At 39.8% G+C, this 22,261-nt stretch overlaps 1 protein-coding gene and 1 long non-coding RNA gene across 3 annotated transcripts in view; one reads left to right on the top strand and one right to left on the bottom strand.

Annotated features, from left to right (window-relative positions):
• LOC122794079 overlaps positions 1-6,759 on the bottom strand; it is a 749,354-nt gene extending 742,595 nt beyond the window's left edge. Inside the window, exon 1 of the long non-coding RNA XR_006363613.1 lies at positions 6,689-6,759. This is a non-coding gene — a long non-coding RNA (uncharacterized LOC122794079). The remainder of the gene's footprint in view (positions 1-6,688) is intronic.
• A 748-nt stretch (positions 6,760-7,507) lies between these two features.
• Positions 7,508-22,261, top strand: part of NPY5R (neuropeptide Y receptor Y5) — a 440,454-nt gene continuing 425,700 nt past the window's right edge. Inside the window, exons 1-2 of one of the 2 annotated variants that reach the window (XM_044062216.1) lie at positions 7,508-7,588; positions 10,281-10,410. The gene's annotated coding sequence lies outside the window, so the exon portion shown is untranslated. The remainder of the gene's footprint in view (positions 7,589-10,280; positions 10,411-22,261) is intronic. The other variant, XM_044062217.1, reaches the window with a different exon arrangement.

Raw genomic sequence — 22,261 nt, 5'->3', positions numbered from 1 at the left:
CATCTGAGCACAACTACATGTGGAAATCATTATTCCTTTTAGTCGCCCATGCTAAAGAACACTTCAAGCCATTCTACATGACTTTGTATGACAACCTTCAAAGTTATGTCTTCAAAGATCAAATCAGTACACATTTCGAGTTGGATGACATTAAAAAAAGATGACGGAACTCTGAGTTGTAGCAGTGAATTCTTCCTCTCTGATTTAAAAGGTGAGGTGTCAAAAGTAACTTAGCAGCAATATAAAAATGCAGTTTATGATGAAAACAGACATTTTCTTACATATGCAATGTCCCTTGGTATCATAAAAAGTTTAGTAACACTGCACCAAAAGATCAATGCAGAAATGAATGAGTTAAACCTGCATCCATGTGCTTGTGCTTAAGTTTATTCAAAAAGCTTGTATCAGCAAAGGTCTGCTGTATCTAGGTACGTGGTTATGGAGAATTCTGTATACATGTATCACTTTTTACTGTGGAAGTTAAGTAAAATGTTGTTTTACTTTATTTTCTGCATGATTAAATAACTATAGTGTATATACTAGCCACCCATAAAAATGTTCACCTTCTCTGCACACATTGCAATTACAAAGGATAGCTACTATTTTACTGTCAATCACAGAATATTTTCTTACACTGCTTTCAGTACAAGAAAATGAACTGTATGACTGATGTGTTTATACACTGTTGACACTGATGAAAGCACAAACCTGAGTTTATAAGTATGCACTGGTTAACTTTTTTTTTGGTTTGGGTATAGCTTGCGACTTTCATTTTTCTGATTATGACTGTCAAATAAAAAAAAACAAGCTGCTGACATTACACAACACATTCCTAAATAAACTGTATGCTTTTCACATCCTGCAAAATACACATTCCAATAACAGACTGTTACCTGAGATTTTAATATGGTACATTGCATGTGAGCTTATTTCAGCCTGTAAACAGTTTGCTTTAGAAAGGTAATATCAGGTATTGCCCAGTAAGAACAAAAATACTGTTTTTTTTTTAAATGTAGCACAGCTACACTGTTATAGTGTGGCTGCTACAGTGTTAAATCAAGAAGCTCGCTCCCATTCTGAAGTATTGACCCAGGAGGAAAAAAAAAATCATGTTACCTTTTAAAATGTAGCAAAGTTGCTATAGCTCACATATGAAGCGCTAAAGTGCTGTCATTGGTTTCCTTTTAAAATTAATCAACTGTTACATACAGACAAAATCATGCGCTCAATCAAGGCACTAAAGCTTGATTTTAGGAAATACTGAATCGTTGCTTCCCTAGGGAATGAAAACAATCTTGGGAAATGTCAAAAAGGGTAATAATTAAAGACCTGAGGGTGGGGAAGAGGTGTGCACAATGACATCACACTGTGGGCGGTATTACCTAGCAAAACTGTGAGCGGGACGCTCCTGAAGTAAAATCAGTGAAATTGCAGAAATAAAAGAGAAAAGTACAGATTCAACGACACAGGTCAACTGCATACCATATAAAGTATGCATTGGTTAAGAAAAAAAATGAAGTGTCCTGGAAGCTGCATCTTTGACACTCTCCCTTTAATAAAGACCATTTAGATAATGTTAGACTGCTGTCTCTAAATGTGATGATAAAGGAACATGAAGGGTGTTTGACTGCTAATTGTGCCAGTCAGCCTACAATGATCAATCAAATACAATGAAACTGAATTTCAGCAAATCTAGATCTTGCCCTTTTACGGTGGATTCCACCACAATGGGTGTGCAGGATGGTATGCCCCATGCAAAAAACTTTGTTTCAGGTTTAACAAAGTGTTTTCAGCATAATGTGTTACTACAAAGTAGATTTGCTGTAATGTTGTTTGTAGACTCATCACCAACCCAATTACAAATGCATTCTTGCAACGAAACAGATACAAAATGAACTCATAACAGAGCCATACAGTCTGACCTCTACTAAAAATGCACATAACTGTCAGCATAAATATGTACACATATAAACTTGAGGACAGCCTGTGCATGATCTTGCAATAACTTTGGTAATAAGCCTTGTTTTAAAGAGGTCCTGTATTTTGCTTTTTTGAAAGTTATAACTTGCCCCACAAGATGTTGGATCTGTTCAGGAATAAAAAGGACATCCCTAAGCAAAGCAAATCCTAAGGGAAGATAAAAGTAGTATATGTCATTAGTAACAGAATACTAGCTTTATCTATGTGATATTTAGCCATTTTCTCAGAATTGTGGGTTGTAGCAAGTATGTGCCCAACTCATAAAGTTAATAAAAGTATTTTAAACTTCTATTTTTTTTTGGTATTTGAATACAAATGTAAATTTCACAATGATCTATAGACTGCTTTGCTGCAAAACACACACAACTAATATTTTCATTTAAGTGATATGCCTGGATTCTCCTATAAATAAAACTATTGTGTTGAAAGATTCTAATATGCATTTCTGTGAAAAATGGGGAACTAACTAGCATAGTTAACACTAAGCAATCAGAATAATGTACAAAAACTCCTGCCATGTTGCACCGGAGATCAAACCATACATGAATATGTAACTGAGGATTATCGGTACAGCAGATTTGGTGACCATCTTAAATTTGAAGACATTTCTGACTGTGGAAGCTGCTGGCCAATATACGGTTTCATTTAATTTACAAAGTAAATGTGCTTGTAATATACATAACCCGGAATAGCATGTGGTGACTAACATCAACATAATGCCTATATCTATGACTGTATAATATAAATACAGATGGTAAAGGTATGGTTGTATTGCGGCAGACACAAAATTAATATTGTTACTCACTTTAGATAAATCACCTCACCAAGACTAAGAATTGTAAGGAAGGTATTAGATTCCCATAGATTATTGCTTATATTCTCAATGTTATGACTACCAAATGAATATATTACGTATAACAGCATAATTCCTGTAACTCAAGCAGTATTGCAAATTATGAATGAGTAATTACAAAAAAATTAAGAAATTTACTATGAACCCAGTAACATCAGTGAACAGCACAGCAGAAATAGATACCTATATTAATGGCTTGCAGAAGAAGTGTGAAGATAAAATAGACTACAACTAAACTGATTTTTGATCCACTACCTGCATTATCATCATCACAAGAACTGGGCTGGTGAAAAATGACCTCAATGGAATAACCTAATCCATTTAATTTCCTTATTCTTGCAGGCAGTATAATCACAACTACCATAGGCTGGAATGAAATGCCTTAAAACATGCAAAAAAACACCACCCTTAAGCAGACAGCGTCACAAATGGATATTGAATGATATCACAGTGTATAAGCAGAAGCTCTACAATTGCTATGAATAAATCTATTTCTACATCAGGAAATGTAAGGAAATAAAAAAACCATGGAGTCAGCCACTTGGGCATCAAGTTGATTATTCCCCTTTGATGCCAGGAAGTGCAAAAGCATGTGAGACTTGTCCCAAATGCAAGTAATCGGGGTCATAATCCATTTCTGTTTGGCGAGGGGGTACTGAAATCCTGAGGTGCCATCCCTCAAATGAGACACTAAACTGACATTCCATATTGCTGAGATGGTCCCAGCTCATGTCCATGTGAAACATACCATGAACCTTTTACAAAAGGTTAAGGGAATTTCTCCAGTATGCTGACTACATTCTCCATAATTTGTACAAGCATCCCTTGAATATGCTCCGATACAAAACCACAGGTCTAGTGAGACCAAACTGGTCAATACAAAAGTAAATAAACAATTACAAAAATGTTTTATGCCTGTAACGGACACAGAGGACTTCCTGAAAGATAAAAATGCATAACCATTAAATCGAACATCAGTAGTAGATTACTTACTAAAGAAACTATGACTGTTTTATCTAAGAAACTTTAAAACAATACTTAAATTCATAAAAAAGTGTAGCTTTAGGAAAGGCCAAATGTGCAGCCAACATACTTTAGTTTTATAATTACATTAATAAACCTGCAGGAAAACTGAAACTTAGTGTTTTGCAAAACATGAGAAAATATTTTAATTACTGATCCCACATTAATTATAAAATAAACAATAAGGTACAAAGCTGCTTCAGTGAACAGAGTGCCAGCATGGCTAATGATGGTATAACACTTCAAAAAGGGTAGACTTAAAAAGTAGTGTCCTCATACCTCATATACAGAAAAGTGTGGATAGATACAATGACCAATGAATTATGTTGGGACCTTCTTTTATTCATTTTCTATTTGTCCATAACAACTTTATCAGACTACATGAATGTTATAAAACTAGTATAAGTGATATCATCCTTGAAATTCAGGAATTATCGTCTAAAAAAAAAGGTATGGTAAGCTGAAGTGACTTCAGAAAAGTAAGGCAACTAAACAATACATAGATATACATATGCTTACACACACACACACACACACACACACACACACACACACACACACACACACACACACACACACTATGGGCAATTTAAGAGAATCGCCACTTCACCTTTATGTATGTCATTAGGACATGAAAGGAAATCCAGGCACAGGGAGAACATTCAGACTCCACAAAGAATGCACCCTAGCTGTGAACCAAACCAGACAATGCAGTTTTAAACCTCTGCAACACTGTACTCTACCTGTAATGGACTCACTGAGCTTTGATCGGTTTCGAGGATAACTATTCTGAACCATAAGAAAAAACACCATTTATTTTGTATAGCCAAAACCACCACTGCACAACAGCTTCCATTTTAAAAGCACAGCAAAAAAGAAAACAAAAACTAATCTGAAAATACAAAATAAACAGGTAACTTAACCTGTTGAATGTTGCCCATTCTATTCACTTACAGTTTATCACTTCTACATTCCCATACCCCTTAATGCAGAAGTGCATGTTCTCCTGACATAAGAATCAAATGCCTTTTCATTTTTAGGTTTCCCTACTTCTCTTACTGTGTATTCATGAACCAGTAGAGACAATATCATCTTTTAGAATGATATAACTTGTCAAGAGTAGTGAATTATATTATGGAAAGTGAGGCAATTATTATTCTTTCTTTAGTACATATTAAGTTTATTTACACCATTACACTGCAACCTTCAGGTATGGCTATCTATGTGTTGAGGGGCATGAAATACAGAACCCCAAAAATTTACCAGGAGCTCAACTAACAGGTTAAAATATCTGGACTTGGTCCTGGTTAACTGAATTATTGTTTAAAATGTGCATTTCCTGAAGAGCAGTACCAGTCAGGCAAATGCAGTCAACAGCTTGGGGGGGGGGGGGGCAGGAATATCATTCATTTGTACTGCACATCCAAAATAAATGGTATCTGAATTATCCCACATATGTTTTACTGAATATAAATTAAAAGCAAAGGGGATGAAAGAGCACGTAACTGCAGCAACCCTATCTAAATGCCAACATGAATGTTTACAGCAATGATGCACACATACAACTTCTCACTGTATTTGATGCATTCTAGACTACTTAACGAGCATTCATATGTTCAAAGCTAAACTAAATTATTTCATCTCTGAACTCAAATAATCATGTTTCATGACCATACTAGACGTAGCAACCATTTGGTATAAAATACAATGCATGTGCTTTTATTGTAGCAAAAATGCCTGATATTTTTCACAAATACGCACACTCTCAAACACTATTTCCAAATGCTGTTTTAAACTGACAACGTCAGAAAATAATCTCGTGTATTTCACACCACACAGACAGAACACAAATAAATTTCGTAGAATAATTCAAAAGCGGCTAAAAATCACAATAAGGCAAAAGCACTCCGCTACAGTATTACTGAGGGGATGCTGAACGCAGTAATTAAGACGGAACATTAGAGAGAAAAGTACAAAACAGTTATACTGAAAAGCGAATCTCAATCTGCACTAACTGTTATGTAACGGTATTTAACCCAGTGGTGTAAAAAATCACCAGTATCCTCTGATATGACAGAGTTAAATTTAACCTGCGTTTATCTCAATGCATGGTCTGCAACACAAGACACACATATGCACCGAGAAAATCACAGCATTATATCTGCAAAGTAATTGATAATATATAAATACCCGTCATAACTACCCCTACACATTCGTTACCACCGCCTATAGTGGGGACTGAGACAACCTCACTTAAAAATCCATAAACTTGGACCTGATCTCAAATTCAGTAAAACTGAGCATTATCAGAAATTAAAACAAAGCGCAACAAACTTATTAAATAATCATATCTCACACAAAAGAAGACAGCAGCTAATGGGTTATAATTACAGAAACTTTTTTTTCTGATACACTTACCTGCGAGCACACGTTTTTACAGAAATGAGCGGCACCGCTAAAACTGACATGCCACTTCCAGACAGCGCTCATTTCCACACATATTTATTCCAAATTCCGCACACTTTGACATAGTTAAGGCTCGGCCTCAGGCGGATAGAATTCGCGAGTATCTATTGCTCACCTGCTACACTGGGAGGAGATGGGACTGTTTTGGTTTTCCCAGACTTGTTAAGAGTCTAGAGGCAATGGCAGCCAGAGATGAGAAAGTGCACAACCTACTGTACAAAGCGGTAGACAATCCGCAGACTAGGAAAATCGTTACAGAATGCTGGGGGCGGCCTCAATTTTAGCAGTCCTTTTGCCTTCAAAACGTACAGTAGTAAAATCAAGACTGTAGACCCCACCCCCTGACCATATACCTTAGTTACCTACCTTCGCAGAAAGCACTTGCAGCAGACTCCATTCAAATCCCCGGTCCCATGCATACAACAGCATAACTATCCTACGATTACGAAGATTAGAATTTTGTTTTTCAAGACTGTAGGAAAAATGCAGAACCAAATGGTTATTGTATCACTTCTTTTATTAAGGAGCCACTGTTTTTCTCTGAGATAACTAGGTCCACCTGATGGTGGGGAAAATTAAGTAATTTTAGATATACAGTTTTGAGGTAAAGGGGTTGGGAAACTGGCGCCACCTACTGGCGTTTCTCGTCTATTGCCTTTACAAGTCTTCTCTCTTGCGCACTGCCAACCGCGTCTTTATGGTTTACTACTGTTGCTAATGCTGGGGCAAAAATCCGAATACCAAGTCTTAACTTCATTGAGAGCCGTGTCGCAGATGCACGAACAAATTTGCTACAACATACTACCGAAATCAGACAAGTTGCAGTCTCAGAAGTCTTCCAAAAACTGTTAAGGGAATTTAGGAATTCGGAGTCCTTGTTTACAATTCAGGAGTATTACGAGTTTCTGGGAAAACATAGCTATGTGAAGAGTGAGACGCATTTAAAGTATTGGCATCTTTGTTCAGACGCGCTGACGCGATTAACATTAAAAATATATGGAAAAAAAACTCTCGGGACAAGAAAGAGGTTAATACATCCAGATAAAGAAGGGGTTAACCCCCCCCGAATTCCAGCAAGTGCGAAAACGTCGAACCGGTGACAGTGACAACCTTCAAAATCGTTGTCACGTGTAGGAGGTGGGAGACAGACCTGTCAGGATTCAAACGGAGCTACTCATCACCGTGCAGCCAGTAACTAAAACTGTAAACAGCGAACATCTTAATGGGAAGGTAACAGGACGTCCCAGTAGCTCAGACTACTGTCAGGTACGTACGAATCACTGTTTCAGGCTTAATCTACCCATAGAATGACAGGTATTGGGTGAATTACGCATTTGGTTGTTTTCTGACACTTCTTGGTTCTGCATAATTGTCCAGGGTTAATGTAAAGTCCGGGACGGGATTGGGGCAAAGAGAAGGCGTTTGGGTGAAGGACGAAAACGAATTCCTTTCAGTTTTTACACAATTCAAGTAAACTCACACGCACGTTTATTTAAATCTAAAGATGATAGAACATGAACGTGCATATTTGCAATGTAAGTAGCTACCAGATAGCCTCTATATCAGGTTATGACATATTTTTACAAATAACTGTACAGTCAGTGTTTAATATATGAACTTAATAATGAGGTCCTAGTCCTAGTCTCTAAAATGCATCAGGTATTTTATTTATTTTTGGGCCAGTCAGTTAAATCGCCTTGCCTTGGGCGCAGTTAACTCCAAAGTTCACTTAACGGCAAAATGTAGGGTAACCTGCAGTGGGGGAAACGCACTTGTTCACTTTATCTTTGATGTGCTGTGCAATAGACAGATGCCTTTCTCTTGCTTTGATGGATTCATGCAACCTTTGCAACTAAAGGAATTCTACTGTAATGACTCTTCCTATTAAGTAATCAGCATAGTTTGCGGTGTGCTAATTATTTTTCCTTGAGGTGGAAAGCTTGCTCAGCCATTTTAAAAAGCTTATTGTAATTGCTTTTTTGTTTAATAGAGCCCCACTGAACAGACATATCTCTACAGTCACTCCTAACCATATTTGACAGGTATCACTTGGCATTTATTACAAATCAGGAACAATGAGCAGTTGTTAACATTGATTTACTTTTTTCATGTACAAAATAACACTGCATTTTCTTAGTTAAGTGAAGTAATTGTAAAGATACCATAACAAACTTATTGGAAAGATTATTTTTTTTCTTTTCACTATACACTATTGCATGTGTGAGCGGGTAAGTAGAGCTTAAATTGCATTGTTATATTTATTAAACTCCTTTATCTAACAATTTTGCAAGCTTATATATAAAAATACCACATGATTGCCCTGTGTTCTAGCTTTGGCCATTAACTGAGCCTCAGAGCTTTGCAGTAGATTTCATAATAAATAATTTAATTTAGTACTTCATTCTGGTTGTTATTAAAACAGTGTATGTGGGAAAGAATGTCAGTCATGTCTGATATTTATCTAAAAATAAATAAACATATACAGAGTATATAAAGTATAAATACATCCAGGCTCCAGGCATATATGTCAACAGTGGCCAGTAGAAACCAGTAGGTTTTAGAATATCGTCATTATATGTATACACTGGCTGAATGATATGACTTGTCAGTTTTGACAGTGATAAAGCTGTTAATTCCTTCTAAATCAGAATACAGTTTCTCCCATTTCTTTTGAAACCAAGCAGCTTGCAAAATATGAAATGACTGTCACTTTATGTAGTCAGCAGAAATATGGTTCAGCACAAAATGTTTGTAAATAGTAAAATGTATGGCTGCGCCATGTTTATATCTTCATAAATTAGTTTATGTTAATTTTACAGCTGCATACAAGATACAGGCAAGTTCCTGTTTCCTTTTAAAAGGGCGTAGATATCCATCACCAAACTGTGGCTTCTGCCCTTTCAATAAGACCACTTGCAGACTCACTCCAAAGAAAGGCATTGGCTAACATACTAAGCAGTTAGAATGAAATCTTCAGATCCGATAGAAAGCTGATGCTTCAAATGAGGGAAACGTATGAAGAGCAGACATTAAGATAATGCATAAAATATTTTATGAAATAAGATTGACACTGTAGTTATAAATGCCTGCTACGCTAGTATATAGACATATTTTTGTGATAATAATGTGGATCTTTGTTTTTCAAGGCAGTCATCTAAACTTAGTATTCTTGGAATGGTCTACAGAATAGTACAAAACAGTTGAATACCCTTGATGAACTCTTGACTTACTGGAAGATTTCATTTGTGTGAAATACTGTGCTGTGTAAGGGGTCCAGTTCTGGGTTAAGGATACTGTATACTGTTCAGTATCACATGAATATATAAGTATGTGTATTGAAGTGGTGCAGTTTGCAACTTTTAAGTAATTGTATTAGGCTTAGGCTTAGGCTTTGTTGATTTATTTTGTCATTTTAGTGTACTGTATTCTCATTTATATCTGCTGTGTAATTTTTGTCACTCACTTCAATTGATTTGTGACTGAAAACACCTCAGTGACCATATGAGTGATAGATATGTTAAAACCTGTGCAGCTAACCAAATGCACCAGAATCAGGTAATGCATTCTAACAGTCGCTAGGGATATAATTGAATTACTGAGTTCTGGCTCATATTGCATCTAGTTATGCCTCAGCATTATTGCTTGCAGTAAGTCTCTTACAGTAGTCCAGTACAGATCCATTCTGTTTGCAAATTTATTATGACAATTTAATTTTCTGCAGTTTCTCAAATTTATAAAGAAAATATATGATTCTGTGAAGTAATCTATCTTCCAGGCAAGTATACTGTTAGCACAACTACTAAGGCAGCTTACACATTGAACAGACTGCATATTTTTTAGATTACTCTCTAGTGTTCACTTAATTAGTAGTATAAAGTTGACAGTGCCATTCATTTGGCATTCACTTTTCTTTCTATTTCCATACAAATGCTAATTCTTTTCTGTTTATTTCTGACAGAAGTTTTGGAACTTAAAAGTACTTGGATGAGTTAATTAAACGGTACTTAAAAATGTGACATAAAACCATGGCGCCTCTGTTTGGGTTTGCATCTCAAAACCACTGGAGCATACGGGCCATAAACTGATTGGTGAGCAAGTCAACCTTGTTTTTCCTTATACATTTTTTGTATTACATCACTCAGAACTTAAAAAAACTTGATTGTTGAGCAAGTCAACCTTGTTTTTCCTTATACATTTTTGTATTACATCACTCAGAACTTAAAAAACTTTTGCCATGGAATTAATTGCATGGCTTATATTCATGTTTGTTTGTGTCTTTCGGCTTTTCCCGGTTAGGGGTCGCCACAGCGGAACTCCGGTCCGCTAATGATTGGTAGTGGATTTTTACGTACTGGGTTACCAGCCCTGACGCACAACCTTCAACGAAGGCACGCCCCATTCACGTATGCTTCTATACAGAAGACGCTCTAGCTGAGAATCGAACGGGACAAAATGTATTCCTGCTTAATGGCATAACATTGGTTACATATTGAAGGTAACAGCACCATGAAATAATTCAGCATCAGTCTGCCAGACATGGTCATCTGAGTAGAAAGTATCTTACCCATTTGATTTATGGTTACACTACACCATAGTAATTAGTCCAATGACTTTTTTATGCATGTTACAGTTACAGAGTGCATGTTAAAGCATTATCCCAAAATTTGAAATACCATCTCATGAATACATGGAAAACAAAGCACAGATGAGCAAAAATTCTACACAGCATAGCCAGTCTCCAGGTCAGAAGCTTAGTTTGCTATTAAAACAAACAACTTTGTGTTCATCAAGTTTGCCCTATTATTTTATTATGTGGTAGCAAAGCTTTCTAAAATTACACCAACTGCCTTTTTGTAAGGTAAAATGAGGAAATGTCCATACTGAAATATGGCAGGTATGACAGTGGTGTTTTTGTCATTATTTGTCTACATAGTATCTTCACAAGTAATGGTTGTAGGTTTCTCAAGAGATTCTTTGCTTCATGTCTGACTTCTTTTTCCCCATAACTTGGACCCAGGCATTTGTTTGTAGTTATTTCACATATTTATTTTCTTGTTTATTTATTTCATTTTATTAACTTGCTAAGTTTAATTGGGCAAGTGGCCAACTTAACAGTAAGGTATTTTGTTGGATCTGATTTTACTGTTTATTGAACATTTCGTTTCAGATTTGATTTTGTCTTATTATTTGTCATCTATATGGACTTCTTTTGAATATTGTTGAGTATTTCTCTAAACATACAACAGAAACAGTTATAAAACATGCAAAAGCTGAAAAATATTTTTATATTACTTTCACCTTGATCTTCTGTAAAACATTACATCTGCTATACTTGCGATGCAAAGCATCAGAAATGCAACCTCTAACCTAAACAACATTTTATTATATAAAATAATACTGTGCATACCAGTACACAATACTAGAGAAAAAAATTTTGTTGGGCGGCTGCACCTATTTATATGGGGCTCTTCGCCCATACCCCAATATCTATATATTCTACTTCTAAGGTCTTATGAATGTGGGCAAAAATTAAAAATGTGCAAAAACAAAAAAATAACCTTTCCTGTTCTCCAAGCCCATAATGAAAAAAAGCACAACAGCTGTGACAAAGCAAATCGTAATTATAGTACCAAATCAGCAACTTGTAAATGCAGTGTTACTTTCCCAGTATTTTGAGATCTGACAACAGAGTGCCCACTCGACCATAATGTTCCAGTTGATGTTCTGTGTAGTATCAGTATCTCTACAACACTCTAAATGGTTGTATTATTTTCTGATATATTAAGCCTCAGAATTAACTCATTTGCCATGGTGAATTTATTTTGTTTTACAGCTAAGATTTAGTTTGCTCACAGTGCATTCCTTTCTGTTCATAACCTTACATTAGAGAGTCAACACACTTTTTGTGGGTCTCTCTCTTCACTGGTTACAACAGGTATATTGCTATTTCTTGATTTCCTTGGCTAAGTGAGGCATGAGTGTCGGTTATTCCTTTTCAGTGGTCTAACCCCTTTTTTAGTTTTGTTAGTACGTATGCAGTAAAAATATTGAATGCCTGACTTAAAAGAGGAGCTGATTTAATTTTTTTTTCACTTGTAGGTTTGTAGTATTATAGTCTCTTTAAATAGTGTATAACTGCTAAAGTTGTAATAATTTTACATGATTTTAGTTAGCATGCATTTTGGTACAGTTTTATTGTATTTGTAATTGTATGTGAATTGCGGTAAAACTGATATGACCTAACTCATTAATTGTTTCTTTTGATGAAGTCTGTGACTGATCAGATGAAAGTGCCTAACAGAATGCAAGCTTGATTCCTTGGCTGGGAGCATTTGTGACAGCATGGTTTGACGTTTTGTAGTTACAAGTTGTTCTGAGCTGAATGCATTTATTTATTATACTTTAATGAATGATGATTGTTCAAGAATATATTTAAGGTGTTGTTCGTCCATCATTGTTGACGATGACCAAGGACATCATGTCGAAGAGGTTGACTGAGTACGGTGTGTCTGGCTATGGCTGATCAGTCCGATGCAGGCTCGGAAAGCTCTGCCGCATGTCGGGCACAAGAGGTCAGTTGGGTTGGTTGGCAAAGAGTTGGCTGTGGAGTTACACAGCTCACACTTCATCTGTGCCTCTGCAGTCCTGCTGTGCTCATAGGGGGTAGCACCTTTGCTGATGCAGTTTTGCCAGGTGGGGCGGTCTTGCACTAGCGTTTCCCAGGAGTCCAGGTCAATGCCAAAGCTCTTCAGAAAGACTTTCAGCATGTCCTTGAAGTGCTTTTTCTCCCCACCTTGTGTGCATTTGCCTCCTGCAAGTTCACCATAAAACAGTCTCTTGGGGAGGTGTGTGTCTGGCATACGTACAAGGTGGCCTGCCCCACCTGACATGGGCTCTCCTCGGCAGGGTGTAGATACTTGGCAGTCCAGCTTGAGAGAGGACAACTGTGTCTGGAACTTTGTCCCGCCTGGTAATTTTCAGCAGCCTTCTTAAGCAGTTCATATGGAAGCGATTCAGCTTTTTGGCATGACGCTCATACACAGTCCATGTCTCACAAGCATACAGTAGTGTGGGCAGTACGACTGTCTTGTACACCTTCAGCTTTGTGGACAGTTTGACGCCTCTTCTCTCCCACACTGACTCCTGCAGCCATCCAGATATGAAGCTTGCCTTGGCGATGCGTATGTCTACGTCATCGTCAGTATTCACAAATCTGGAGAATGTGCTGCCGAAGTTTGTAAATTTGTCAATAGCCTTCAGGATCTCACCTTCAGTGGTGATAGTTGGTTCTGCGTACATCTTCTGCAATGCAGGCTGATGCAAAACCTCAGTCTTCTTGATATTAATTGTGAAGCCGAAGTTTCTGCATGCAGTGGAAAAACAGTTCATACTGTGCTGCATCTGGGCCTCTGTGGCAGCATTGAGTGTGCAGTCATCTGCAAACAGGAAATCACACACAAAGTCCTCTTCAACCTTGGGACTTGGCCTGTAGCCTCTGCAGGTTGAAGAGCCTGCCATCTGTCCCGTATCTGATCTTGATGCTGGTTTCTTCGTCATTGCGTAAGCTATCTGATAGCATGGCTGAGAATATCATGCTGAACAGCACGGGTGCCAGTACACAGCCTTGTTTGACTCTGTTGGTGACTAGAAAGGCATCAGAAGAGTCTCTATCGTCCAGTACTCGAGCAAGCATGCCATCATGGAACTGGCACACCATACTGATGAATTTGCCTGGGCAGCCAAACTTCTCTGTGATCTGCCATAGTCCCTCACAACTGACAGCTTCAAAGGCTTTGGTCAGGTCCATGAACATTGTGTAAAGGTCCCTGCTTTGTTCCTGGCACTTCTCCTGATCTTGACGTGCTGCAAATATGTCCACTGTCCCTCGGCCCTCTCTAAAGCCGCACTGACTCTCTAGCAGGTGTCCATCTTCCATATGTTGAATGAGGTGGTGGAGGAGGACTCTGGCAAGGATTTTGTTGTCAATAACCAGGAGACAGATTCCTCTGTGGTTGTCACAAGACAGCCTGTTTCACTTTCTCTTGTAGAGATGGATGATGGAGGCATCCTTTAGCTCCTGAGGGATAACTTCCTGTTGCCACATATTCTGATAGAGCTCGGTGAGCTTCTGTAACAAGACTGGTCCCCCCTCTCTTGTAGATTTCAGCTGGAATGGAGTCAGAGCCTGGTGCTTTACTTTTGGAGAGAAGCTTAATTGCTTGCTTCACCTCTGATTCCTTTGGAGGTTCTGCCAGGGAGGTGTTAATGGTGATTTGCAGCATGCAGTCAGTGGCTTCAGCATTGATAGAGGAAGGCCTGTTCAGGACATTGTTGAAGTGCTCAGCCCATCTTTCCAGGATGGCTTTCTTGTCAGTCAGCAGGGCGGACCCGTCGGCACTGAGCAGTGGTGATGTTCCAGAGCACTGTGACCCATAGATGGTCTTTAGGGCATCTTAGAAATGCTTGGAGTTGTTGCTATCAGCGTATGTCTGGATCTCATTTGCCTTCCTGCTGAGCCAGGAGTCTTGCATCTCTCTGAGCTTTGCTTGCACCTTGCTTTTGATGGAGTTGTAGGCTGCCTTCGTGGAAATGGATGTAGTGTCTTGCTGGAGGGATCTGAAGGCTTCATGCTTCTTATCCAGCAGCTTCTGAATGTCTTCATCATTATCATCGAACCAGTCCTGGTGTTTGTGTGTGTTCAGGTCCAATGAGCGAGAGCAGTGTTGTAAACCACATCTGTAAAGGTTGCCCAGTCTTCTTCTGCACCATTGGTGCCAAAGCTGAGTTGGTCAAGCTTACTGTCGAGGTTCTCACAGAGGTTCTGGTGCACAGAGTACCATTCTAACTTGCTGACATTCAGGCATCTATTGGTCTTTTTCCCCTGCGGGCACCACCTAGGCTGAATGTGCATGTTGAGTTTTGAGAGGATGAGTCTGTGGTCTGTCAAGCAGTCTGCCCCATACATGGCCTTAGTCACTCTAACATCCTGCCTGTCCCTTCTCCTTACTATGATATAATCAATGAGATGCCAGTGCTTGCTGCGTAGATGCATCCAGGATATCTTGTTACGGCTGGGTAGGTGGAAGACTGTGTTTGTGATCGACAGGTCATGAGCTGCACAGCTCTTCAGAAGTTGATGACCATTGCTGCTGCTTTTGCCAACTCTGTTCGTCCCAATGACACCCTCCTATGTCTGGTAGTCTGCACTAACTCTGGCATTGAAGTCGCCTAAGATGACGAGCTTGTCCGCCTTGGGCACAGATGCTATGAGGGACTACAAGTCTTCATAAAACTTATCTTTAGTTTCCTCTGGATTTGTCATTGTGGGAGCATATACACTGAAGGTGGCATGGCGCTTTCCTTTGAGGGGAGCCTCAGAGACATGAGTCAGTCATTTAATCCTTTTTTGGAGGTTGGCTAATTTACTGATCAGATTAGAACTGATGGCAAAATCCATTCCTGCTTCACGACATTCATTGCCGCTGTGGCCACTCCAGAAAAAAGTATAACTGGCTTTATCTTCTGTCAGCTGGTCTTCGTCAGCAAACCTAGTCTCACTGAGGGCTGCTATCTGGATGTTGTACCTGCCGAGTTCTCTTGCGACAAGTGCTGTCCATCTCTCAGGTCTATCTGTTTTGGAGCTATCCATGAGCGTGCACACATTCCATTTGCCAATGGTAAGTGAAGTCACCAATGTTTTTTTTTTTTCTTTGTGATTCGACTAGATGGTTGGGATCCCCACCTGCTGCGGCAAGCAGGCCAGGGATAGGATGAAGCAGGCTATGTTTAGGGCACCTTTTTTAGCCCCTTCTGAGACCATTGAGGTGAGCAGGGCAATCCTAAATAGGGCTGCTCAGACACCCAGGGGGCTGCCGAACTCCACTGCTGCTTCGGTCCAGTAGAGAGCGACCCATTGCCCTTAGCCACCTGTGTGTGAGGTTGTGGCTACAGCTTCCAGTGTATCCGCGCCTGCTGCTCTGTTTGCCCATCGCCACAGGACTTGGGGTGGTGATGCCTTGACTTGCTTGTGAATTGGATTATAGTGAGAGAGAGTTGCGCAGATCGTCAGTCTCACTCTCTTGTCCCAGCTTATCTTGATCCAATGGCAGGACATAGTCAAGACGATTGGAGATGGGCTGAGATGCAGTGGATGGCCAACAGTGTCCTAATGTGTCTCACTGTTCACTATTTGCACTCCACAGCACTTTGCTGAGTCCGCTTTCCTGCCTGTTGAATCAGTCTGGTGATGTCTTCTGTGCAGTCTGCCGGATCCAGTCTTCGCATGCATAGGTAGACAAGCCCTGACTCACTGAGGGTTGCAAACCTGTCGGCTACCTCCACCTGGTTTTGCCAACCAGTTGAAGCCGTTGCTCTGGGTGTGGCTGCTGTTGCATGCAGACAGCTATGAGGAGCCACAGGTGAGAGCTGAGTGTCAGGTGAGGACCAAGGTGGATGAACTACTCTGAAGAGCACGATATGTTTGCCCATCAGAAGTACTAGAGGTACTACCTCTCCCTGGCACCTCATATTTAAGGCAAGCATTGTCCTCTTCAGAACATTTTCCATTCCATTGAACCTTGATGAACAGTGTATGAGGCTTTTTAAGTCCTACAGAAAATGGAACCAAGACCTCCATTTGAGATGCCCTTAATGTATAAAGATCTTTTACAAAACTTGAATCAAAATTTTGGGTGTAGCAAGTATGTCATTATGCCAAATAAAAACTACATTTTCAGAATTAGTGATCTAATTACTAATCCATTAGTAAAAATGGATCCCCAGTGGTTGGGGCAAAGGATGGGGTCTTGCATACTGTCTAAAATAACTTGATGTTCAATGCCAGACTGATCAGTTTTGGACTTGCTTATCCAAACTAACATGGAGTTAGCAGCAAAAAATATAGCTGCAATTCTGAAAGCCTCTGCATAAAGCCACATAAATAGTGTGGCCAAAACCAAATAAAAATGTTAAGATGGATAAGTGGTATGCAAACCTGGCAATATATATGTGAATAGTGTCTGTCCAATAATGCAGCAGGAGTCTACCTGTTGTCAGCTTTTTCTTTCTAAACCTTTGGTCATTGTTGCTCATCGATCTCTAGTATAGATGAAGAACAGGCAGGGTACTTCGTTTATATGCTTTATTACATAGAAACACATTAGGATGGACAGCAGCTTTACAAAATATAAACAAACTGATTAACTGACAGATTACACAGACATACATGCTTACATCTCAACAGTTTATTACAAAATGGCAGTCAGCCTCACACATGCTCAGTATTTATTCACTTGTGCAATCCCCTAGAAAGGTTTTTAAAGTTGCACACACAGACACACACACACTGATCTACATCCTCCCTTTTAAATAGATTGTTTTCAATGAAATGACATTAGAGTAAGGCAAACAGTAATATGTAGACATTAGAAACAAACACAGTATTCATGTCCAAGTTGCTGTGTATCTGTTACATGGTCTGGAAATGCAACCTGATCTAATAACATAGTATTCAGAATTGGGTTTAACAACAGGGACAGTCTTTGGTGAACAACTCGTATCAGTAACAGCGGAATTTATCTCCGGGACAGTGATATTTACTGGAACATCCTCAGGAAGTAATTAGGGACCTGGGGACCCAAGTTGATAGCAATCTCTCATTTGACAACCACGTGGCCAAAGTGGTTAGAAAAACATTTTATATAGCCCACCTAATCATGAAGGGATTCACATCTAGATCAGGGGAGGTCATCTTGCCTCTTTACTCATCCCTCATCAGGCCCATAATTGAGTAAATGCCCCTTTTGGGATGTACCTTACCAGACACCTGCAGCAACTGGAAAGACCCCAAAAGTACTTCACCAAGAGGATCAAAGGGCTCAAACAGATGCCATATGCTGCCTGGTTAAAGAAACTCCAGCTCTACTCAGTGGCATACCGCCTACTCAGAGGCGATCTGTGCCTGACGTATAAAGCCATGTCCAACCCGGAATTAATGGACATGCTGCACCTCAGAAAATCCAAATCCCATCGAGCTACACGCTCGAGAGACTTGAACCTCAGTACTGAAATAAATAGGACATGCTGGAGGGACAGATTCATAACCCAGAGGCTCCCGTCTCTCTGGAATAAAATCCCAGTCCAGGTTAGGCAGAGTCCCTCATTGACTCTCTTCAAGAGGAATCTTGATGAGTGGATGGGAGATCGTAGGTTTACCCCGGGTATCACTTCTGTGTCACTGTTAGACAGAGGCACAGTATACTAACCACGAAAAAGGGCATAGCAAAATTCATTTAAAATGGGTGGCGAAAGCCAAACACACTCTGGCTAGGCTTATAAATGCCTTAAGGCAGATAGCCTAGTATGAACCTATGAACTCACTCTGAGATAAAGAGTCTTTCTCACAGGCTAGGTGTTCTGGTACATGTTTGGACACCAGCATCAGATGTTTCCCATTCCGCCTAAACTCTGCTCCTTGTGATTTCACAATATACAATCTCAGCTCTGGGAAAATACTCTTCATGGCTCCAATCCAACCATAACCTTTTCACATTTGTATTCTGTCTCTTCTTCACATAATGGATTGAGCAGTTTTCTGAACTTATCGTAATAAGACTTCTGGGCTCCGCGTTTAACAGATGGGCTTTCACAAATCTGTTATTCTTAGCACTTGGAACCAACAAACTACTGCTGATTGGTAAGGTAGTTCTGGTTTGTCTTGACAGAAGTCTCTGAGCAGGTGAACCAAGATGTTTATCACGAGGAACATTTCTGAGTTTCAAGAGATTTAGGAAAATATCTGTTTTGCACTTTGAACTGCACTTTCTGCCAAACCATTTGACTGCAGGTACTCAGGACTACTTGTGACATGAGTAAAATCCCACTCTTCGGCAAATCTTTTGAATTGCTGGCTAGTAAACTCTGTGCCCTTGTCAGAAATAACTTTGGGGGCTACTATGGACTGCAGAGTGACGCCTCATATTAGGAATGACAGTACTGGACTCTAGATGGAAGTCAGTCTCAAACCAATTTGACTAAGTCTACTAACACCGAATATTGTTAACCATTCCACTCGAAAATATCAGTGGCTACTGTCGACCAAGGTAGCTCCGGAATCTGGTTTAGCTGAAGTGGTTCCTTCTGTTGCTGTGTTTTTGCACTATTACATGCAGAACAAGATGAAAGTATGGACTATGTCTCAGTCATAGTGCATGTGGGAGTAAATGATCTGAGGTGTACCTCCCTAGATTATATGAAGAGAGACATCATGAAGCTCTCGGAATATGTGTCTCAGGCTGATATGAGCCTAGCATTGAGCAGCAGTTTACCTTTTCCAAGGATGATGCCACAATCTGAACAAAAGATGATTGACTTTAATAATAGCTTAGTTTCTGCTGTCATTCTAATGGGGTGCAGTATTTGTTAGCATGGAAGGAGATGGTCAACAGACCATGCTACTTTGCCAGGGATGGTTTGCACCTTTCCCCTCCTGGCTTTTGAATATTAGCTAAAACATTGTCTTCCCTCATAGTGCCTTTTAGGCAATGCCAAACTGAAAGTACTACTGACATAATAAATCAAAACCAAGAAAATCTAAAGGTATTACTGCTCAGTGCTAGGAGTCTAAACAAAAAACTCTACACCCTAGAAGCTCTCTTTACCCTAGAGAATGCTGACATCTGCGCAGTTACCAAGACAGGGTTTAAAGCGACGGAGAGCCCACCAACAGTGCTAGATTATAATGCCTTCCACACATTTAGGCCAACTACTTCACAGGCAGGGACTAACAGTGGAGGTGTCTCTTTTTACATCAAAGATAAATATACTTCAAGGCTGGTCAAACAGGACAATGCACTTGAGCTGCTTCATGTTCAAATCACCAGTGGCAAAATCCAGTACCACATCCTTGCAAGCTATAGGTCCCCCTCTGTGACCCAGGAAACCCGTACCATGAATTTAAACTAATTCAAAACACTTACCATCCAACCCAATATCATGTTTATGGGTGACTTTAATTACCCCACTATTAAATGTGAATCCTGTACAACACCAAACGTGAATGTACAGAGATTCTTGGATTTTGTAAAGACAAAACTCCCTGGGCCAAATAGTCAATACACCAACCATGGGTGCAACCATACTGATCTGGTCCTCACTAATATGGGAGACTGCTGCACACCCCTTACTGTAATGCCTTCCCTGGTAAGGTCAGATCACAAAATAGTCTCCTTTGAAGTAAAAATAAAACCTGGACCCGCAGCTAAACCTGGAGTATTCAGGAAGTAGTCTAAGGCTAACCTCCTGCTATTAAGTGAGAACCTGGCAACATTTAAAGTCCCATAAACCCTGAGAACATTGCTGGCTGTGCAGAACTGTTCACAGAAACCCTGTACGAGCTTGTTACTAGCTGCATAGAGGCAGTTGTACCCACCAGGAGGAAGTACAGAACTAACTCAAAAAACAAGCCACTCTGGTGGACTCTCAAAATCAGTAGGCTTTATAACAGGAGGAAGAAAATCGTGGCAAAAATTAGGAGGTGCAGCACCCAGAAGGATAAAAGCACTCTCATCAAAGCAACTCAGAGGACAAATAAAGTCTACCAAAGTCAAATTTGAGATAAATTTGGCCTCCCAGGCCAAGGACAACCACAACACATTCTTTAGCTATGTCCGCAACCTCAAAGGCAATACACAAGTGTGTGCAGAGCTCATTGTAAATGGAGATACATATACTGACTCAGAAGACATAGCGAACCTCCTGGCTGATAAATTTAGCTCCAGCTTTGCTCGTCTCTCCCTCTCAACCTTCCCTCAGGAAATATCATCAAATATAACTCCCCCTACTATTACTAGGGAACAGGTCCTTAATGCTCTCTCTAAGACCATGAACACTGCATCAGTGGGCAAAGACAATATCCCAGGATGCCTTCTAAATAGCGTGAAACATGACCTATAATAGCCTCTGGAATTACTATTTAACAGTAGCTTCCAAACAGGCTTCGTGCTTCATGAATGGCGAAAGGCAGCAGTCATCTCTCTGCACAAAGGTGGGCCATCTACAGACCCTGAAAACTACAGACCCATAAGTCTCACTAGTCTTCTACGTAAAGCCAGGGAAAGAATTATCATGGATATGATCGCTAGAGATACAGTAAACCTCCACATACTGGACCCAACCCAGTTTGGTTTTATCAAGGGCAGATCTCCTACTCAACGTAGTGGACTTCTTTGAGAAGGTCACCAAAGCAATGTATGAGGGCAGAGTTGTTCACACTGCGTACCCTGACCTGGCCAAGGCATTTGACACAATACTCCACTTAGGCATTGTTGACAAACTCAAGAGGTTAGGTACAAACCTGTATGTCACCAGGTGGATAGCCAGCTGGCTCACAGACAGGACCCAGGAAGTTAGAATTGGGGAGTCCACCTCTTCAAAGAGGCCAGTCACAAGTGAAGTCCCTCGGGGATCAATCCTTGGGCCGCTCTTTTTTAGCATGTACTTCTCAGAAGTTAAGATCAATGTCAGTGGTCTCTGGTTGACTAAATTTGCCGATGATTGCAAATTAGGAGCTGTCATTGAATCTCACACTGACACAAATGTTCTCCAGTAGGGGCTGACACAGACAAACAACTTGTGTCAGAGCCATGGACTAAACCTAAATGCCAAGACATGCATAATAGCATCCTTTGGGAAGTCATCCATCCCTGGTAACTATCAGATTGACAACACACTCCTTAGAATTGACCCAGTAGTCAGGGACTTAGGGATACGTATAGATAGCAATTTAGCCTTTGACCACCATGTGTATACAGTGGTGAGGAAAATCATTCTATATTGCACAACTTATAAACAAAGGTATGGCATCTAAGTCCAAGGAAGTCATTGCTCCACTGGATTTAGCATTCATCAGACCTATCATTGAGTACAATGCCCACTTTGGTA

Source organism: Protopterus annectens, chromosome 2.part1, assembly GCF_019279795.1.
Source record: "Protopterus annectens isolate FY-2018-M chromosome 2.part1, PAN1.0, whole genome shotgun sequence".
In the NCBI taxonomy this organism is placed as follows: domain Eukaryota; kingdom Metazoa; phylum Chordata; order Ceratodontiformes; family Protopteridae; genus Protopterus; species Protopterus annectens.
The sequence above is the reverse complement of the archived record's forward strand: the minus strand, read 5'-3'. Positions and strand labels throughout refer to the sequence as shown.